We start from the raw sequence: 23872 nt of genomic DNA, 5'->3' as shown, positions 1-23872 counted from the left end.
TAAATACCTGTCGCAGGTGTCAGTTATGTTGGGTGGCGGACTACGAGACAGGTTAGGTCAAGTTCAACGAGTGGCGCAAAACACCACTTTACTGACAAAAGCATGAGCTGAAAACTCGCAACTTCGAAACCGTAGCATTGGAGGAGCTTTGATAGACGGGGCAGAAGGTGTGGAAATGCGGGGATCGAGCGACGGCGCAAGAGCTGGGCAAAATGCGCCAACGCGTGATCAAGCTGCCACTTCAGCCGATCAGCGAATGGATGTGTGTAGTGTGGATCAAAGGCCATTTCTTCGACTAAAGCATTATCAATGTGCACTGACCTCATGAAGCCGAGAAAGATACATTTTATGCGCAGCTGGAGCATGTCTTTGATAGCTGCCTATGGCGGAATGTTAAGCTCGTCATCGGTGACATAAACATCCTGATAGGCCGGGGGCATTGTATAAACCGGTTATCGCACAGGATAGTCTGTACACTTTATAAATAATGTGCAGAAATTCTCACGATTGATAAGTATATTATGACGAACACCTAAATAGCGAAGCAGTAGACGACAAGAGTATTGCAAGAACCGGCTTGGAGACGCGCGCAGTCGACGACAGATTCCGGATCTACTTAAGATTCATGAAAAAATAGAACGGTTGAACCGCTGGCAATGATCAACTGTCATGTGAGCTGCGCAAACACAGAGTAGAGGAATTGGCTAGAGCACTCCACTGTGTGTTTTTGAAGATCTGGAAGGAACGGATTTCACCGAAGTATAGGAGGTAGGGAGTAGTATGTCCCATCTATAAAAATGGTGTTAAGCGGGATTCTTGCAACTAATTACCGATTAATCACATTACTGAACTGCCCTTGTATGCAAAGGTGACGTAAACGCCATCCAGTATATTTTTCAGAAAATCAATTTTCTAAATCTTGCATGGTGCGGGTAAAAGCATGCTTTCGCCACTTCGCTTTTCGCATTTCAACAGGTAACTTTTTATTTTCATTTGAATTCGTTTGCACTAAAAGATGCGAATTTTCGTAGTGAACTTAAAAATACGAAAAAGTTAAATTTGACTAAAGTGGCGTTGAAGTCACTTTTACATACTAGGATAGTAAACGTCATCTATAGGTGTTCTCCCAAATTCTTTGTTGTTGCCTATAACCGTTAGTAAGGAAATTCGTAGTGCAATATGGCCTATAATGAACAAATACGGGTTGCATTCATATCTTCAACCAAGCTATTTGCAATAACATTCTTGAAAACTTTGCTGAAGACATTAAGTCTCGAACTAAATTTGATTGGAATTAGTAATGCATCCAACTGGAAAAATTAATCAATAGAATTATGCTGCTAAATACTAAACCTCCAAAAGCTGAGGGTTTCCAAATTATGAAATCTTGGCGCTATTAAATTTGATACCCAAATGTACATCATAAATAGCGAAAAACGTGAATTTTTTTCAATCTTTTATTTCCAATTTTAGCTAGTGGCACTTTATATAAATGCACATAAAAACCGATTCCGACCTGTTAGAGACAAGTGTAAAACGTCATTTTCATCAGTTTCTATGTAGGCGTTTTCATTGAGCTATTTTGCTTGATATTTATATGATTTATCAACTATAGGATCCTCACTAAAATATTAGTTACAAGATCCCATTCTCACAATTTACAAAAAGTCCCAATAACGTTTAAAACATTAGGTTCTCAATGTAATGAACAGATAATAAACTTTCAAAATTATTATTTGAATATTTAATAAACTAGTCAGCATCAAACTTTTTTTCTTCAATTCAAATATTTTGGTTTGGAGGGGGTTTTAACCCCCAAAACCCCCCTTTGGCTACGCCACTGTTATCAGCCTTCTGCCGATAGTAACAGAATGAGAGGGTGCGAACAGATCTAATCAAGAAAACACTACCGTAAAAACGAATAGCTGATCGGAAGTCAGTCGCAACAAGGCTTTAATCTGAGTAGTATCGATAATACGTACTGAAAATTCGCCCCGTCTGTTTTTATGAATTTCATTTCAAGTTCCGTTATTGCGAACCAGCTCGTGTATCAGGTTAATAATCCTTTGTATTTCTCTTCAGTGGTCATTATTATCGCTCGCATACGTGTATTTTGCAAATCATCCGATACGTAAAATAGGAAATACTTTCCTTGGCTTATAACATCTCGCGCTATCATAATTCTTTGTCTGCATAACGTCTTATCAACCGGTAGTTTTCAACCTATTAAATATAGAGAAGGAATAGCAAAATCTGTCTAAATACTGTTGCAATAAAAAGTGATCCCATTACGCAGATAAGATTAACTTTTCTAGGCAATACTCCCACGGTCGGCCTGTGGAGTTCAAATTGCTTTTGATTAGAAAACATAGGATACTCTCGGTAGCCGACTACCCAGACTTTAAAAAGAATAAAAAACTAAACAAGACCTTTTGTTTTTCGAGTGATCATGTACTAGAAGACTAACTAAACAACTACCTAATATACTATGCTTTACAGGGCGCATCGCTTGCTTGGAGCGAATCCTACACATTATACCCTTCCAAACTACCAACTCTACGACACCTATGGAAGAGCTTGATGAATCGTCTATCTTCCGTTAAGTAGGTAGAGCATCAACACTTCCCGTCTACCTTATCCATTATCCTTCCCCGTGAACGATGAAGATGGGGGCAGCCAGCAATGATGGCTATCATCCTCCAAAATCATCGTCACAACGCAACGCACAAAATACACTTTCAAAATGCAACAACCTTTCAAGTTTTACACCTAGACGGTTAAAATTTCTTGACTATTCTTCATTCATGTAGCGCAACGATTTTCAATTGAATTTAAATTAAATTTTGGGACATTCCTGCTGCCCATTAAAGCATAAGAGTCCCATAATGAAAAACAGCAAGCTGATAAACAGTCCGGTTTGAATCTTCGTTCGCTTCGGTCTCAAATCTTGATAGCTCCTGGTTTACCTAGAGTTTTTCATCAGCAACAGTCTCAAGACTACTTATATTTTCGCTCGATCAGTCTTTCTCAAGCCTACCTATATTTTTTCGACAATCAGTCTTTCTCCAAACTCAATTAGTCTTTTTCTTATTGAAGTAGAATACTTCTAACGTTTCAATATAGGGTCCCCGTTTCAAAACTTTCTGCCGGAATTTTACCCGAGTTTTTCAACGTGAATATCTGCCGTTGTACTGAATGAAAAATTAAGATTATTCCGCTATCTGATTGGAAATATGTACAACAATTTTGTATCAAATTCCGTACGATCTACAATTACTGAAAATAACGGAAATAATGGATTTTATGAAAGCAGTAATTATCTGGTATGAAAAGGGAACATAAGAAAAAATCGTTAGTTTGTGTTCTGGTGTTGTAAGCGTAGTAGCTGCTGCGTTTCATGTAAGCTCGCATTCTTCGGTGGTAGGTGGTAGGTAATACAAAGATAATACATACGGAAGATACAATGATGAATTGATGACACACCACAGGAAAGCAGAAAGCTCTTTCTTTTGGTGCTAGAGAACCGCGCTTTCTTGCTCAGGTGCGTGTACAGATAAATTCACCACGGCGCGCGTTCCGGAGGCAAATTGGGAAAAAGTTTTACGAATCATCAATGTTTAAGTTTAGTTTATGTGCGGCTAGATGACGCAATGTGCATTTTACTTATTTTGTTTGCATATATCGCGGCTCAACAAGTGAAAAGCTCCATTAAAAGTAATGTCCTTGTACTGCATTCGTTGTCGATTATCATACGTGTCAATTGCAGGGTTATTGAGAAAATTCCACTAAGAAACCTGCTTGGTTAAGGATTGAGCATATTATTATTTACGAAAAGATGGGGTGAATGCGCCTAAGGAAATAGGATAATAGCTTAACTATAGAATATTCATTTGGAGAACTAAATAAGTATCATTCAACCAACATTTTTCCCTGTAATCGCAATCATAACGCTTTGCAAAATGTAGAAAACAATGTAAGATATGCAATGTTTCAAAATCATTATAAATTACACTTTGGAAAATGGTCAGGCCAAAACGCACTTGTGCGGGGGTAAATCTCCGAGAAACCGATATGAGAACTAGAACGATTTCGGTGAAAATTTTTGGCAAATAGTTTAAACTAGATTACGTTGGAACAGTAGCTCCATCCGTATAATGAGTTACACATAATTACGTAACATGTCTTTCATAAAATAACACTAATGTACTGTAGCAAAAGTCTAGACCAGATGAGTTTGTCATATTCCAACGAGCAGCAGTTTTTTGCGTTCAAATGAGCATCTTATATAAACTTTTCAAGTAGAAAGTACAGTGGTATTGACTAACTTTGTGCTTCGGTTGACTTCATGAAAAGCAAATCGAAAAAAACAACATTTTTCAAACACATTGTTTGATAAACCATTTCCATTTTAGTTGTTCGAGAATGAAACGATTTACTATCAGATTTCAAAGATTTTTCGTTGAAAATGCAGTATATGCAAGGACGTTGTAATATGTCTTTTACTCTGAATTTAGCATATTCCTCAATATTTTGTCAAATATCATTCTATCTTTACTAAATATTAGATAATTGTCAACTGTTCAACAAAATTGGCATATATATTGCTAAGATTATTACGCGCTTCAACAATTTCAAGTTTTTTGAGCCACATTTCTTGAAGCTATGGCTGTCAATTTTCTCTTGACCAGACTTTTAATGTAGGAACTCTAAACGATACACGACAGTTTTGTCGATTACTAGAGAGTTGGGGCAAAATTTTGTAGCTCGTACTGTCAAATACAAATGTCCGTTTGACAGTACGAGTTACCGATTTTTGCGTCAACTCCCTAATAATCTCTTGCCAAATCTAAAAATAGAGTGTCATGTCAGATTGTCGGTGGGTTAACTTCACCACAACAAGGGGGCATAATTCAGTACCACAACGAGACAGAAAGTTCGTTCAACAAACACGTAATTTTGATTATGCATTTATTGCATTTCAGAACAATTGTTCTGTTTCAGATTAGAAAGATGGGTAGGTAAAGTCAGAGACATTGCCGTAATGAAGTAGCATACACTTTAGGCTGTTAATACGAATGCTGCAATTTTTACTAATTTCTGAAAGGTTTTATTAAAATAAGTTATTTCTGTATATCTAAAAGAAATATTGAAATAACGGTACAAGTATCACTTTCATTAAATGCTCTTTTCAGGTTTACAATATGAGGATAAATATGTTCGAATATTTAAGATTTCGATGCACGTGTACCGATATTTCGGTGTTTCCACTAGAAATAACGAAATAACTGGTTTTTAAACAACCGATCAGAATATAGTCAAAACTGTAGCATTTGTATTTTACTTCACTCCGATTATGTCTGATTATGTCTCTGACATTACCCACCCATCTTTTTTAGATTGTAGCGCTCGATATCCTCTACTAAGGTGATACAGATGGGGATCATCCCAGCGATAACGCATATTGCCTTCGTAACCTCCACTTCGTCAAGTGTTTCACGCATCACCGTTAGTGACATATCGTCCGCGAAACAAACGATTTCCACTTTCCTAGGCAGCCGCAGTGTTAAGACCTCATCGTACATGCCTTTCCAAAGAGCTAAACCAATAATGGAGCCCTGAGGAACGCCCGCTGTGACTCGTATTGACTTCTGCCCTTCGTTCGCTTCGTATAGCAGAACTCTTTTATGGAAGTAGCTCTTCAGGATCTGGCATAGATAGTCGGGACCCTTACTTACCCAGCTTACCGGGTATTTTTTGACTGGCGTTCAGGGATGCCAGTTGATATTTTGAAAAAAAATGTATGGTTTTTGCGAGACTCAAAAATTAAGCGCAAGGTAAAAAATTGAGAAATCTGTGCTAATCTAGAAGAAAGCTGTGGAAATCTGTGCGTTAAACAAGAAAACTGTGGAAATTTGTGCAGTTCTTGCAATCTGTGCAGCATATTGAAAATCTGTGAAACACAGATAAATCTGTGCACCTGGCATCCCTGCTAACGTTGACGAGCCCTTCATTTTCGCCATCACGACTCGGTACGCGTCACCCCAGGAATTGACGTCTACCTCTCGTGTGTATGTATGTGTGTATGTCCGTGTGTATGTATGTGTGTATGTGCGGACTTGTTAGCAAAATGTTCACATCGGATTCTCGGAGATGGCTGAACCGATTTGTGCGATATTCTCATCGGTTATTGCATTTTATTTTGATCCGACTTCAAGTTCCAGAGTTATGATGCGAAGAGTACATTCAAATCTTAAATCTAGATATAATTTGTCCATATCAGTTTCTCTGAGTTTCTTGGACCGATTTTCTCAAGCTTAGGCTTAAAAGAAATTAAAATTAACCGCTATTCAATTTCAATTTGATTCGACTTCCTGTTCCGGAGATACGGGCTGATTAATGCGATCACATAGAAAATCCTCATATAAACAAATATCATCAATATATGTGAAACCGTTTTTCGAAGTTATGCGTAGTTAATTTATGTACTAAGTCCTCATATCCATATTCATATGGGAATATATCATAGAATCCTAACTAGGGAAATATATTTGGGGGGCTTGAGAATCTAGTCCTCTCTCATCAATCGCATAAAGTAGGAAAATCAATGGAACATATTTTAATTTGTAGATCAAAGAATCCGCGCTTGCTGATAAAGAAATTCAAATGCTTTGGAGTACATTTTTCAATCTTGAGTGATTGAAGGAAACAATTCTGTAAATCCAAATGGGCGTTGTTCTTGTCTAGAACTTGTTATGTTTCTCTAGTCATTCATCTGCGGCGATCTATTCGTATTTCATGGTTAGTCATTAACTGAAACACGAGCATCCTCTGTCATGAATTGTTGATTGGTTGGCCTAGGCGTATGTGAATTAAACAAAATCTTCCGCTCATTGAGTCGATAGAACTGGCCCTGATTAATGGATTTGGTTTGGCAAGTTTGGCTTGTCGATAATTAATTCATAGATCTGATAGGTTGCTCATTTTGGACCAAATGACTCATCATCGCTGGCGGTCATTTTGCCGTTTGATAACCTTCTAAGTAAATGCCGCCAGGCAGGAAAGCTTCTTTTTGCAATCACTAGGATGCTAATGATTTTCGTCAATAGCCCCAGGGCAACCGAATACTGAAGTTGCCGCTGTTTTGACCTTAATGACTTTCTTGACTATTCGGCAGCTAATCACGTGGCTGTCAGCTACTTTTTTTAAACCTAGTCCAGCGCGCTGAGTGTTCGCATGTGTTGCCGGCGAATCAGGTTTTCCGTTCAACAAGTGGTAGACATGGTGGCACCGCCTATACACTATCAGCTTCTGGCAATAATGACAGAAACAACAGGAAAACGGCACATGTTTATGCTAATAGGATACTAATGGCCTATAAACAGACAGGTGTTTATGATAGAAATTTTTGCATGGATTCATCAACCAAAATATCTATCAATCAAGGTATGCTTTTATCTGTTAGCAATCTCATTTTAGGTTAGACCAGCATATCAAAAGTCAATATTCCGCCAGCCGGCTTGGTACCAATCAAAGTCAATAATCTTATTCATATGTTTGCACTCGTGAGTCATTGGAATGCTATTTATGGCAAGGAAGCAATGGTAATTAAAATTTTGACGAAACCAGACTGATTGGCACCAGAGCCGCGAGTCGGTGAAAGGAGTTCGAAACATGAGATGCCAAACTGTTGAAACTCTCTTCTATATCCACGATCACCAACTTGTATAATAAATTAACGTGTTAATTATACAATCCGTTCAACTAAGAAACTGAGATTATTTTTTCGTTGAGGCATTCTTTATTTAGTAGAATGCATAACAACTACACGATGCTCCATTTCATCTTGATTGCGAAATGCTGCTAATTTTATGGACGAAAGCTACAATTTTATTAGCTTGCGTATTGCAATAACATCTATTTTTGCCAGCGGGACTGACAACATTTCTTTGGAATGATATTCATCATCATCCTCGTCACGAGTTAGGGCGACAAAGAAGCATACACACAACTGGTCTAGTTCATCTACTGCAAAAGAGGCAAACCCCCATGAAGAGAAATAAAATTTAAATTACACATGTCTATCCGTTGCGGAAATGCCATGCTCAAAGCCAAAGATAAAGAACACTGTGTGGCGTCAAGACTATAATTGCAAGGTCAATATGATATTGATTACCCACGTTCGCTCCGCGGGAATTCTTCATTTCTAATATATTTTTTGCAACCTTTCATTCACAAAGAAAAACATTTAAACATGGTCAATATCATTCATGTAGGAAGCTGTTATTTTAAAGTATACCTAATCTCGAGAATCTTGGTATTTTCCACCAAATTTCATTAAATATATTTTTCGAACGACAATGTGAGGCAAATTGTATTCTCGAAACAGTATACCTCGTGTAAAAATATAACAGAAAATTGTTGAGGCATGCCGCTAATAACGGTTGATATGCAATTTACCACCCAGTGAGAGCGCACGAGTATAGTATTTTTCGAAAACCCAGTGAAAGATTTCATGAAGCAGTGGGGTTTTGTGGTAGGGTTGATCTGTTGTATCCTTTTTTACAATTACTGACGTGTTTTTGGAGCAAGTCTACGACGTTGATATTTGTTCTTCGTGAAATAGAGAAAAAATTGGATTGTGTCGTTTATTTGACGGGGCTCTTTGCCTGGGTCGTGCTGCACTTGGGTTTTTTTTTGAAAAATAAAAAAGAGTTAGTGGGTGTCCATTTGAACCCTTGGTATGCAATTTACTAGCGCGAAGACCTTCTTTCTAGTACCATTTACGGCATCAGCTGAGACTAAGAAACAGTTGAATCGAAAGCTTTTGCTGGCGGCTGGAAATGAACCTAATGCGACTCCTGATGAATAGATTATTCATCAAAAAATCCGTGTTATACTATGTTTGTGATTTATTTTCAGGATTTCAGGGTTTTAGTCACAATTTTCGTACTTTAGATGCACATTATCACGGTATTTTATTCTTGAGCTTACTTTCGAATTTGATAAGTGTAATGATGTGACTCATGTTCATGATATCAGTAGTTTTATCGTGATATTCGTAATTTCACTTCACTTCTTCGCCTTATCGCGATATGCCATTTTTGGTTATTATCGGATTAACGTGACAATATTAACTGGATCACAAAAGTGCGATTGATTCGCGGTATCTTGTTTTGTGAATTATATCACGAACACGATTTGTAACTCTATAATGTATTATTAATCCTCAGCACACTTTTCGTTTTCTGTCCAGACATCATTCTGAACCTTATCAAATGAATATGATGTTCGAGGTTCTCACATCTACTGCTCGTACCTATTACTGATCGCTAGTTGCTGGACATATGAATGACCGAAAATAAAAGTCGCAAGGGATAACACGTGCTTCGCAAAACCCGTTTCAAACATATTTGAATATAAAAATCGGAAATAAACTTCAAGCATAAAAATTGGGCAGAAATCTTTCAGTATGAGAATCGCTTAAAAAGTTCTCACCCTTAAAACTCGGCAAGGATGAACTTCTAGTATAAAAATCGATAAAAAATAAATAAATTGCTCGTAAGAGCATCCGCATATCTTGATGTTCAAGATTAAAAGTCGGCTAATAAAAACTACATTGAAAGAATCGGAAATCTTTTTTCCGGTTTTTTACTGAAGGTTTTTTTCTATCCGACTCTTACAAGAAAAGTCCCAGTCCGATTTTTATGCTTGAAATTTATGTCCGGTTTTTATGTTTTAATATATTTCAAACGGGTTTTGCGAAGCATGTTCTGTCCTTGCGACTTTTATTTTCTGTCGCTCATATATGACATGAACCAGTTCATGAATACATGAACATTGTATGATTTCGTGAACTATTTCACGAGTACGAATGGTAAAACGTAACTATTGTACTAGGAATCATGAACTAGTTCACATATACATACATTATATTTTATTATTTCGTGAACTATTTCACGAGCACGACTGGTAAGTCGTGATTATTGTAGTAGGAATCATGAACCAGTTCACGAATACATGAACAACATTTGATGATTTTGTGAACTATTCCTCGATAATGGTAAGGTTGGCAAAGTTGTATAATTGTGCCACATGAGGCCACACTATGTCGTCATTCACCTCTGATACGGAACTCCTATTCCTCACCTCCCCGCGGTGTCAACCGGGGTACGAGCCGCCTTGTGCTGCTTTTTTGAATCCGAGGCTGGGTCGGGTTCTGGCCCAGACCGCTGCTAGTTCATACGTTTTGACAGCGGTTGGGGTTTGGAGCCTGGCTAAGATCCGTTTTGGGCGGAAGTGACATTACTGAAGATCTGTGACTCGTACGCTGACAGAGAAGGGGAACAAACGTTTTTTTCCTTTTTCTAGTTCTTCTGTCAAAAATATTTGTAAAAAACCTTTTCTCGCTCTTTAATAACGTGAAGTTTAAGCTTAATGATAACAAAAAAATCTGGAAATGATCATTGAAGTATAAATTAGAAGTAACACCCCCGATGGCCGAGTGTCCGGAGCTCAAGTTGCACGATTAAAATATTCGGGAAAAATTTGTGAACTTTTTCACGAACATGGATACTAATATATTACTGACTAATATATTAAGAATCATGAATTAGTTCATGAGGATTGAATGTATTCCTGAGAAAATTCCGAGTTTCTTGAAATAGTTCACGAGAAAATATCCAGAATGTTGGATATTGTGAACTAATGTTCCAAAATCAATGAATAAAATGACGAGTCAACTCTTGGATTTATGATTAATGTTTATAAAGTTGTGAATTGGTTCGCGTACAAAAACAATTTGGTAATAACAAGGCACAAACCTTGACAATTGTGAACAGAAACATGTATTTTCACTAATAAAAGCATTATGCGGACGTTCTTAAACGTAAATTAATTACAAAACCCATGATTTTTGTTCAAGGTCCTGTTTTCATAACGTAAAACGTGATTGTCTAAGATTTCTTGACATTTTATTTACGATTTTGGGAATATTTTTTTTCCTTGTAGTCGATTGGCTTATCGTCTATATGTGAGTAGATCTTGACATTAACTTTACATTTCTCACATGATGGAACTGAATACAAGTTACGTCCGACAAACCTAAGCACAAAATTTCGTCATAAGACAGGACATGATTGTAGCGTATTTCAAAGACAAACAAAAAAGTGGAGAAAGATCCTTTGATACAAATATCACTTATAATTTTGCACTATCATTGTGTACGTACATTTTGACAAGAACATGACTTGTTGTGAAATGTTAGCTTCTCAAAAAATAAGAAAAGAAAGAAAACTTGCATGGATGAAAATGCGGTTGCTTTTTTGACATCTTTGGTAACCTCATTGAATTTAATTTATTTTCTTTTTTTATTTCAATTATGAAGGTTTTAATTTTAAGGTCATTCGAATCTTTTTCGAGTTACAGAAATCTCTAACCCTATGTGCGAGGATGGACATCGAACCCAGCTGTGGTGCGTACAAGGCAATCGATTTATCAACTGCGCCATGCTCGCCACATTAATTGCATTAAATGTCTATGAAGTTTGTAGTACTAATAAATACCAGTTATTCTGAGCAAAAGACTCTTTGACTTTGTTGCTCTTCTGGCAAGGATTATTTTTTTCACAGTGTCATACAGAAAACATTCCCAAAGACACTTTTTTCATTTATTTGAATTTATCTTCACCGGGTCGTCGTCCGATATTCTTACGACGTGTCCAGCCCACCGCAAACGTCCTATTTTTGTGGTATGCGCGATGTATGGTTCTTCCAGCAGCTGATGCAAATCATAGTTCATTCGCCTGCGCCACGTTCCGTCTTCCATCTGCACGCCACTATAGATGGTACGCAACACCTTTCGTTCGAAAACTCCAATCAGCGTCTTGTAGATAATCAACTTCGTGCGGCGGCGAATTTTGTTCTACCGGAGCGTCCTCCGGAATCCAAAGTAGGCACGATTTCCCGCCAAGATCCGTCTCTAAATTTCTCTGCTGGTATCATTGTCATTAATAATACTAAAATTAATACACGATATATATTGCGTGTAATACGAAACTAATAATTACATAGATATATCGACAAATATCTAGAGACACTAAAAGTAATCGCTTTTCATTCTATTGGGTTGTTTTTGGAATGTCGTTTTTCGCTGGAATGAAGAAGCAAGGAATAATAAAATTGTTTATCTGCCGTGTAATTCAATTAAACATAAGCAACTCTCCCAAATCTGGGCTGTCCGGAGCCGAAGTTTCTTTTTGTACAAACTGAGTATTTTAAAATTAATTCAATAAACGATAAATCTATCATAAATTTTCGGCAGCCGGTTACCCAGAGCAATAAGAACATGGTAACACTACTGAGAGTTATACATATCGTATCATAAAACAAGGTGAATCCAAAAATTTGAGTAACTCCTACTAACAAAAACTCCTTCCCGCGGGAAACGTGGAGATGTAGAGGTATATGCGATCTCCATAACAACGTTTGTTACACTAACATTCCTTCCCTTCCCCGATGACTCTAAGAACGTGGCCGGCGCCGTTATAGGCATTTAAAAGTATAGAACTCTTGAAAGGTACACATTGAGGTTGGATAACTACTCCTAGGCCCCATTCGTTGATTCTCTGTGATATTTCGTTTGTTCTGATCAATCGCGGAGTAGCAACTACGAATTGTGAAAGCTACGAAAACGGGGTTTAAGTAGGTTTCCATGATATTAGCTTCCTTTATAGAAATACGCTTCTTGAATGCTGGGAAAACTTTTCATTGTTGCACAAGGTGGGATAGATTCATAGTTGCGTACGTTTATACTGAAGATTGATTTATGCTACTCTAACCGTTGTCGATCATAGTACTACACATTTAATCATCAGACGAGCATGAGACTGAGCTTGTACGACCACCCCTGGCTGCTACACCGTTATTGATCTGGACAAGCTGAAGTTGCACAGGGAATTAGTAGATAATTATGCTAGTGAAAGTAGCGAAACATCTTTCAATGTGCAACTCCTGGTAATCCTAATGTGTTTATTGATCAATACCGGCGCCAGCCAGGCCGGAACGTTGTTGAACTGGCGTTAGTGAATGCCCGGTCCGCAGTCGTTGGTTTACCAACCTGTTGTGGTTTAGCATACGACGACTGTATACCGGCTTTGGTCGTATCACGTGGAATTTCCTTAGCAGTCTCTGCGCAAGGTTTCGCGTGGTGTAGTGACTGGTCACAATATTGACATGTAGGAATCTGCCCGTGGTTAGTGTTTGTTGAGAAGTTCCTCCAAGTATCTTCCGTAACACTATTCACCTATCCGTATTTTGACATGATTTTTTTTGATAACGGAGGAATGAGTACGTGGTGCCAGGTCATGTAGCTTTATTTCAATACTGTCATACGTTGAAATATTGACATTTTATACGTTGGGATGCTGTATAAAATGTCATTACATTCGACGACGTGTTTCTTGTTGTTCTGTGAAGCGAATGATTCTGCTTGACTTGTGTTTTTGAACATAATCAGTACCGCATGACGTAAATGATGGAATTGCACTGCCTTAACTTCTACTAACTGGCTCCACTTCACGAATTGATGGTCTTACCGGACATTTCGAGAAGTCTACAGCAACACAGTTTGCCCGCAACGGGACATACTCTTGCTTTGTATTGTCACTAATTGTTTATTCACGTTTCACACACTAGGTACACGCAGAACTTTTTTATGCAGCGATAGCGTACTTTTCTATCTGCCTCTCGTTTCTTCTGTTGTAAATTTTATTCATTGGACATATTCGGTCTATCCACTCATTTAATGCTTACTAGAAGTATATGCTAGAAAATGCATAAAAATCACAGCAGAATAAAAGAGATATGGTTAAGTCTCCCCATGTTCCCCTATCACAGGAGGAGGATATTTGTTAGTAGTCAGATATCGACTTATCAACCGGGGTCCAACGGCTTTACTTCCCTTCCGAATGAAGACGTGACCACAGATTTTTTCACCTCAGAAAAATCTCAGCGACCTCGGCTGGGATTGAACCCAGACGTGTCGGTCACACTTATCACTCAATCAACGGCGCCATCACTATACTTTTAATCATCATAAGATACCAAATATCTACATTCCCGAAATGCATATTTGGGATGTAATCAACCATTGAATCGGATGCCTCTGTCCATATACACGTCTAACCAAGTGTTATGACAATGTAATAGACATTTTCAAATATATCATAAACCTAATCAGACCTGAAATCGTATTCTGCATAAAAGAGAAAGGCACATTTGCACCTCTAGTTGAGGCTCGAGTAAATATTTTGCTTAGTAAATTCTGAGTCAAAACTTCTGACATGTATTAAAAGCCATAGTACTCAAGGAAAAGCAAGGAGTTGAAGGAAGACAGTTTAGAAAAGCGTGGAATAGGGTCATATAAGCAAGTTTGGCGTTTCCCAGCGACTTATTTTTTTTTCTTCTACCGCTGGAGACAGGATATTTTAACATTTGAAATGCTTGTTTTTACTTTTTAGCCCTCGTTGCTAGCTCACTGACCGACTTTTGGTGTGTAACTGGTCTACTCACAACTGTTCCTAATATCGAACCCTGTCAAAACGTGAATCGATTCGGAGATGCCGACCAACTTGACTTACATCCCTTTCCAGCCATCCTCGGAAGGGTTTTTCCTTGATTTATTTAACGACTTGTTTCTAGAATTACCGAGAACAAATAACATTCTATATGTATGCCAAAACGGTTCACAGTATAATTTTTTCCAGATTAGGAAGTTAAAAAATTTAAAAAAAGGTAATTGAAAATCCCTCATGGGAGGTGTTTGAACCCCGGAAAAAACTCTCCTTGCGTACGGGCCTGCTGTCGACTATTCATTAAGATGTGATCTGTTTCACCTCACTGCTATGTGGATGCAGTCGGGGTTATAAAGTTGTATGGCCAATGTATGCTACTTGAGTTTTAACTGTTAGTAGCCACCCTTTTTCCACGAATCCGATGTATATCCGAATGGACTGTGTATGTATTTGGATGTTTTTCCAATTCCTTCCTCTTTCGATTGCTGATCAAAGAAGAAAAGCTCCATTGCGGATTCAGATAACGCTTCGGAAATCTTAACGAAAATGACTATAGCTGTTCGTCGGGAGTCAATTAGGGGTTGTTTTTTTGCCTTGGTATAAATAAGAAAACAAATTTGAGGCTGCAAGTATTTTATTGGTAGATGCTTACTGATAAAAACAAAATCGTGCGCAGCTGAAGAGTTAGCCTGGAATTTCTGCCCGATCGTTGGGATTGTTCTATAGAGAGCAGTGAAAGTCTGGGGATTCGGTAAGCCGTTACAGTTGAAGGTGTTTTCAATTCATTGTGTGTGCTAATCAGTGAAAACTAACGTTTCGAGGATTAATCTTGTGCAATTGTGTGAACCAAGGTAAGTACGACAACACCTCACAAATAAGCACTTGACACACCCTCAGGCGGCCAAATTTAATTATACCTTATCGCAACATTCCAATCACGTGGTATCGGATTTCCATTTTCGAACGACCGGTTGGATAAACAAATAAGTTAATTTGAGTGGTGCGACCAGCTATTTGCGCATTCTGAAGCCTTGCACGACAGAGACAGTGATCCGATTTTATAATTGTACACTGTACTGCACAGATACGGCATGTGTTTGTCTGTTGTGAACTTGTACCGCGTTGCATTAGACGGAACGGTGTCATGCATCATGCCATACCTAACTTGTTTGAACGGAAGGTGAGAGAAACGACATGTTGGTTTCGATTCGACGTGTTACATTTATGAATTTTTACTACGCTGTTCTCACAAGCCAATCGTCATTTGTTCGATGTCCCACCTAGGACTTATTTTTAGGACCTTAGTCCTGTAATTGTAAATATTCTTGAATATGTAGAATTTTATTAAAAACCCAGACATATTTTTGTTATCAATATAAAAATGATTTATGATACAACGCGTATAATAACAAGACAATACTGCAAAAAAAGTGATACAGTTACAGACAAAACAATAAGACCACTGCAACGTTGGCATTTCTTTTTGCGCCACCAACCTCCACGTTATGATTAAGATGATGTAATCTAGCAACGGCCACTAGTAATGATGTGTCAATGAGCGTTACCAACTTTATGGCATCAAAAGTCATTTGATGCAAATTGATTCGATATTTTGTCTTATATGCTATAAAAACTACGCGACGTGAAAATAGGAAATTTTAGCAGTTAAATACTATCACGCAATTTTTTGCAGTTTAAATATTATAAGGGACCATTCATAAATTACGTAACGCGAAAATTGCCCAAAATTGACTCCCCCTCCCCCCATGTAACAAATTGTCACAAATTTCTCTATCCCCCCCTCCCCTATTACGTAACAAATTCCCCGAAAATATTTTTTTTGTTCAGTAAAAACATGTTACGTAACGATCTAGCTTACTCCCCCTCCCCCATATGTCACAACATGTCACAACTTCTCGTACCCCCTCCCCCCTAAACGCGTTACGTAATTTATGAATGGACCCTTACACGTATATTCCACTTAGAAGAAACAATGGAAATTGCATTAAAAGCCTATTTTTAGTGAAATCGTGGCAAGTTTTTACAGGAAAGAGGATCGAATATATCATTTTCGAAGAAGGGACAGATTTTGATAGAAGAACTGGTGAAAGATAGTCGCAGCAAGATATTTCTCTCGTCTTCCAGAAAGACCGACAACATGTTTTCAATGTTCATCGTGATGCAAAACCACGTGTAGCGAAGGGACGCTCAGTAAAATTACCTCCGTTGATGAATCTTATATCAAACAATTTTCGACCATGGATACATTCAAACCAGTGTCGAAGATCGGATGATCTGAAATGACCAGTGTCACTCAGAACTCCTTAGAGGAGGCTTGTGGAGCATAAACTTGTTGGTAGGAGCCCCCGGCAGTAGTTCTCCAAGTAACTACTAAAGTGGGTTTAAATAAAATAAAAAATTGCAAGACATCTTCTGGTCAGATGAAACAAAGGCGACAAAATAGTTGAATTTAATGGGGAACGATTGGTTCGAAGGCTGAGAAAATTCTGAATGTTAGTCGTAACACATTCAAACATAGAGGAGAGAATATTATGGATTAGAGTTCTTTCTCTTGGTACGGAGTTGATCCTATTTGCCGGATCAAAGGGATTATGAATAGAGCTTCCATTTCACGACTGTTTTCAGTTTCCCGGGATTCGGGAAATAAATAATTTTGGAGGAAATATCGGGATCTCGGGAATACAGAAGAAAAATAAAGAAAGTGAAGTGAAAACAAGAATAAATTGAAACGTTTTCAAACCCAATCAATGGCATACAGGGTGCACCATCTGGATGTATTCTATTTCAACATTGAACAACTTCGCCATTTTCCAGTCGATTTTGACAGATAAACGCAATTCTGAAACGTCAATTAGTGCCATTTTAGCTATGATTCGATTTACACCAAAAGAACGCGCTGTAACTGTTTGGACCGGAGTGTGCTCCAAAACAATCATTAGTCTTTATTTTTTCAAAGAGGGAGAGACGGCACACGCTACCATTGGATTATGGCGCACTTTGTCTGTCCACAAATGCAAAAAAGATGTAAAAAACTTCTATTTTCAACAAGACCTTGCCACACCGTAGCCGCTACAATCAATTTATTGCAGAATGCAGAGCAAATTCCCAGGACGCGTTGTCTCAAAAAATGGTGATTTGGGCCTGCGCCTTTTCCGGATTTAACGGTACCAGTGTTTTCCTGTGGGGTTACTTGAAAAATAAAGTTTATTCTAGCAAACCTAAGAACCTTGACGAACTCAAAGCTAATACCGTAAACCGGGGTGACTTTGATCATCGGGGTGACTTTGATCACTCGAAACTTTTTTCGTATATCGCTTATTAAGCCAGAATAGTCTACCGAATCATTTTAATTTGAAATGATTTTTACTCTAAACTTATAAAATACTGATCTATTATACTTTTTGAGTATATTGTTCGCTTTTTGGGCACAAAAACTACAAAAAACCGAAATTTGACTTTACCTTATTAATACGAAGCTTCGAAAAGTGTCTATTTTTTATAAAACAAATAAATCTCAGATGTGAGCAAGGGTAATAAATTACAAGGGAGTTTTTATTTTCCTTTAGAGTGGGATGTGCCAAATTTACATTTAGGAGTTTGCTAATTTTAAATACAATTTTTTTGTGAAACTAGTTGGCAATTATTTCAAGTTATTTTACGCCAAAATTCGCATCATTCTTTTATTGTTCAATATTCCAACATGTTAAAATGGATGAAACATTGTGTAACACGATAAAGCAATGAAATAAAACAATTTTAGCAGATTTAAAGGTTTTCAGCATTTTTTATTCTAGTTGGACTCCAATTATACAATTTTGGTTACTCGCATTTTACAGTAAATTGAAATACTTTGTATAATACCAATTAACATCTATTTAACTATGAGTATCTTTCCAGAATTAGTTTAAACAAACATTTGAATGAAAAACACTGATATCAATAGCTTAATGTGGGTGAACATGCAGGTTATCAAAGTCACCCCGCAATACGAAAACGGACTTCAACTTCAAATCATTTTTGGAAAAATAGCTGTAAGCGGACAATTTTAGGTAAAACCATCCAATCTTGTTCTCCATACATCAGTACATGTTTTAAAAATATTAAACTTGAAAAAAAAAAATGAGTTGCGTCTAAAAATATGTAACGATTACTTCGAAAAGTGATCAATGACACCCCGGTTTACGGTATACGAGCTGAAATTGCTGCTATTAAGCCCGAAATACTGTCCAATGTCATGCAAACTGCCCGTAAAAGAGTTGCTTTTTGTGTATCAAAGGGAGGTGGTCATTTAATCGACATTATATTCTAAACGTGGGTTTATAATAAATGGCATAAAATATCCATAAAAAATTGTTTACTTGTGAAAATCGGCTGAAACATGGCGGAGTTGTTCATCTGTTGGATAATTTTTCTTGAATATATGTATAATTGTAAAAATCCCCAGTAAGACAATATCCTGAATGCTATTGTTGGAGTAACTGTCCTGAATTGGAAAGCTACAGTTCTGAAGCGCTGGGGATTGGTCAAATGTGGCATTCTGTATATCTTATCATGCATCCAATAATTTAAATGTCCCATGAATACAAAATTGTATGCATAATTTATAATAAAATTAATATTACAGTTCCAATCTTCTATACATATATCGTCGCTGTTGTGCTATCTCATGACGAGCGCCATTTTGGGGTAAACTGAGTTAGATATGCCTTGTCTAAAAAATCTCTACAAAGTGGCGTTTTCAGAATTTTGATATTCTGCTTGGTTACTGAGATATGGCGTGAAACGTGCTCAGAAACTTTTAATTTTTTGCTTCAAATGACTGTGTCTGGGGACTGGCTCAAGTTATCTTGATGCATGATATGTTTTTATCTGTAAAACTATCTGAGAAACACAATAGCATAATCATTTTAAAAACAAAAACACACGAATTGTGAGAAAAATGCAGTTAAAGTTTTAAACTGGAAATATAGAATATTTGGCAACACTGCACAGTGGTTGGAAACGCCAAAAACGTGAATTTAATTCACTAGAGGCCAAACCATCGAATATATTCACAGGGTGTCTTTGGAGGAATTGTTCGTATGAATATTCCCCACAATCCGATAACAATTGAAATTAGGCATGGCTTACTATGATCGAACTAAAAAAAATTAACTTTTTATACTGACGAGGTAGAAAGTTGGTGTCTTCGACAAAGTTTTAGAAATACTCATAGTGAAGAATTTTGTTGAAGAACGTGAGCTTGTAGGATTAAAGGTTATCGATTTATAAGGCGTTTTCTATGGCAACCCCCTTAAATCTAGTTTTTTTAATATAACTTTTTTCATTGTGACTTTTCGTGCAAACTATGTTCAAGGCAAATGTGTAGGTATCAAAACAACATAATTTTGTCGAAGACTGTGTGTAAAAATACTCATTCGTTTCAAAGTTATTGAGGATTTTTACATTTTTTTACACCAACTTCAACTACGTATAAGAAAGAAAGGTGCAAACCAAAATGCACTTTTTTACTGTCTAAACTATGCACAATAAAGTTAAGAAGGTTTGGTGCGTGGCACTCTAGAACCCTATGAATAGGGTAAGCTTACTTTATCATGTTTTTTGACTTTTTCCATACAAAAATCAGCAAAAATTTATGCAGAAGTTATAGAAGCTTTCCTAATTTTAATAGTGTTTGCGTTGAGCACGATATCTAGACATTTAGACGGCTTCTAAACTTAAAAAAATGAACAGTTTTTGAAGGAATCACAGGACACAATTTTCATAACAAACTTTTGTTTTACAGGCCCCAGATCTACCTAATCAAATAAGAAACCCGAGCAAAAGTAAAGCCCATAATACTCCCATACTCATGGGATGTTTGAAATGGGTTCAACCCATGAAAACACCATCATCATGGTCCGGTAGATACCATATAAAAACCATGTGTTGGTATATTTATGGATTATTGAGACCATTTTATGGTGTTTTAATGGTTGTAAAAATAGAAACGGACCATATGCATGGTCTTTTCAAGGGGCTGTGTTGTGTTTGAACCCATGAGTATTTGCTCCGGAAGACTGCTATAAAATCCAATCAATCGATGCATCGGAGATATCATGCGCAACACATACGCTGTAGTAAAAAAAAATGCTTCGGAGTAGTTGTGACAAATTTATCTATTTCGGCATCAGAAAAAAATTAACATTCTTCAACAGTGACATGAGTAAGGTCTCGGCTATATACCTGAAAACATCACGAAAAATATCCGCATTGCACCTAGTTCAAAAACAATACTATTGATCTGCGAAAAGGTATACTTGACCATTGTAACCCACTCCAAATGTTTGCCTGTCGAGATATTTCTTGCAGAATTTTTTTGTAGAACGAAACTCTTTTCGAATAAATTGAAAAATCATCTTCCCGGTATTCCATGGGAATGAGAAAACATAGTTTCCCGGGAATCCCGAGAAATTTGAAAATCCCGGGACTCAAATTCCCGTAATCGAAGCTCTAATTATGGACCAATATTGTTATGATAACAGCTTTAAAGATTCCTTACTTCCATATGCTGAGTGATAAATGAAGGGTGAATATTCAAAGTCGTATAACCATTTTTTCGAAATGTGTTTATTTTTTGACACTTTAAGCTGATGCCGTCATTTTGGTGAGAAAAGCAAATCAAAATTTGCAATAGATTTACTGCGAGAATTTTTCAAAAATTGTAACCTTTTCAACCACATTTCTGTCTTGTTTTTGACGTATAAAAAAGTAATTGAATGTTGAAAATCGTCAAATCATGCGTTTGATTATATTTTAGCATTAGTTTACAAATATTTTGGGTAATGAAACAATGTTGTAGGTTCTTTATTTCCGAATCATGGTTAATTGCGTCGCGAAAAACAAGAAACGCCGGATCAGTGGCAAAGAGTACACGGCGGCTTTGGGTAAACGCTTTCCGGCGAAAGGGATTCCCAAAGGCCTAAGTCGTTTTCTGTGGTATTTGGCATTATTAATTATTAAGAGATTAATAAGGTTTGTTCAAAGAAATAATACATACACACTCGAATCTCGTCTTATCGGCAAAGTAGTACCAAGAGAAATTCGTTTTATCGACAATCTCGAAATATCGACCAGTGAATTAACGAAAATAAATTAATAGATAGATAAAAAAGTATCTTGACTATTGAATAGCCAAAAATGATTCAAAATTTTCAAGAAGCTATTTTCACTGACTTCCACTTCGTGACTCTGATGGTTGATATACGGTTTTGAACCACCAGACCCCCTCGACTTATACGTGTTCAAATTTCAAGTGGTCGTATTTTCCTCAATTTAAAACGAAATCGTTTCAAACTACAATAAGTGTAGAATTACTTTTTAATGAACAAACAATCGTGAGTTCTTTTAACAACATAAATAAAAAAGGCGAGCGTTTTTCTGTCCGGTAAAAAATTGGAAACTGCGTTTATACGACTTTGAATATCCACCCGTCAAATGTCTTTGAAGTATCAATTTATGCAAGATAATGAACCGAATAATAACGCTCACATCGTTAAAAAGTAGTTGGATGACCTTAACATTCACGTAATGAAGTGGTTAGCTGAATTTCCGCTTCTTGATCCAAATAAAAACTTTTGACAGATCGTTAAAGTATCGATTGGCCCTGAAGTACCACGAAATAAAGAAGAGTAGTGGATGGGTATTCGAGAAGTATGGTCCACCATCAGTAGTTAAGATGTCGCACTGTGGCTTAGTCAATATCGAGCAGATTCCCATAAATAATTAGAAAAATGAACTATACTAACAAATTCTAATGACAGAAACTTCAAACTGGATCATTAATCCATATAATCCATTGATTTACCCTCGTGTTATTCATAAAAAGCAATAACAAATTAATTGGTTTGTGTAAAAACAACTCGATATTCAACGAAAGAAAATATAGAAAATGACTACATTTTATAACCGATTCAGTTTTTATCTATATTCATTTTATAACCGATTCAGTTTTTATCTATATGTACCACATTGATATTTTTTGTAAAATTTTACTTGTAAGTATTTTTTATGCAAATAAATTCCGATGAACGTGCGAGCCTCAATCCATGGTACCGCATTTCATCTATATTTTTCATTAGCAACTTTAAAGTATCGGAGGGGAGTGGTTAAGGGATTTTCGCGTGCAATTAAAATTTGTTATTCAAGGCTAAAATGTGTTTGGTAACATACAAAAAACTCAATCTATTTTGCCTTCCCGTTAGCGAGAAACAAAAATTAAAACTGTCAGAAACAGAGTAAAAAACTCCTCACCTCCTTACAAAATACTATCATTCAATGTGTTTAACAACTCGGACATCCATATAATCGAAGCTTTCTTTCGTTGAATTAGTTTTCTCAACTACGGCTAATCATATTTTTAAAAAGCCTATCTGTCTGAACTCAACTTCTCTCCCTTGGCTGCAAGTTTAATTTGAGGATGTATCAAAAGATGTAAAGAAAGTTTTCAGCACTACTCACTACTCTATGTCAAGGATAGGTTTTCTAATAAACGGACTAGGTCCGTCGGAGCAAGCAAAACATTATTCAATCAATCACAGACAGGCCTGCGAATGGTAAGAGTGGCACACAATCGCGCCTAGTTGTCTGCCAAGTAATGATAAAACTCGTAGAGCAGGTGCTGCGTTGTACATACATATGAGAAGAGAATGATTTCCCGTTCAATTATTCACAATCAGTTTATATAATCGGTGCTGATAATTCTAAACTATCCCAACAGAACAATGTCTTTTGAGTTGAAAGACATCTCATCAAGTTCTCAACAATTCAGTGACGCTACTATGCAGCCATGGTGTCTCAATTAATGACGTGGTGCAACGTGCTGTGTTGGGTAATTATTTAAGTAATTGCATGTGAGCGACATCATCAGATATTGTTGAACATGTGTGTATTTAATTTCATGGCTTTGCATCTGAATGATCTAGAAATTTTAAAGGAAAGGACTTACTACAAATGAGGGATTTTCCACACAACTATCTCATACCGAACAATGGTCATTCCTTTGCCGGCATGTTTGAGTCACCCATTCATGTGTCTGTCGGAAAATTACATTTCAAATTATTCACCGTACTAAAAACGTGGTAGACTTCCTACCTCACTATAATTGGTAGCTGATTGGCGAGGTGCTTTTTGTCGTATGGCAATATAATTGAGTTACTCTCGTTTGTAATTTGATATTCGAAGTTCTTCAATTTATAATAAGTAGTGTTAATTTTCCGGAATCATTACATTACGCTTGATTCT

The 23872-nt window shown here is 36.9% G+C and overlaps 1 protein-coding gene across 2 annotated transcripts in view; it reads left to right on the top strand.

Moving 5' to 3' along the window:
• Positions 1-15208: 15208 nt before the first annotated feature.
• LOC131686761 (ion transport peptide-like) overlaps positions 15209-23872 on the top strand; it is a 90588-nt gene continuing 81924 nt past the window's right edge. For both annotated transcript variants that reach the window (XM_058970735.1, XM_058970730.1), the window contains exon 1: positions 15209-15420. The gene's annotated coding sequence lies outside the window, so the exon portion shown is untranslated. The remainder of the gene's footprint in view (positions 15421-23872) is intronic.

The sequence above is a fragment of the Topomyia yanbarensis genome, chromosome 3 (assembly GCF_030247195.1).
Source record: "Topomyia yanbarensis strain Yona2022 chromosome 3, ASM3024719v1, whole genome shotgun sequence".
NCBI classification, from domain to species: Eukaryota; Metazoa; Arthropoda; class Insecta; order Diptera; family Culicidae; genus Topomyia; species Topomyia yanbarensis.
This window is presented reverse-complemented; position numbering and strand designations above follow the sequence as displayed.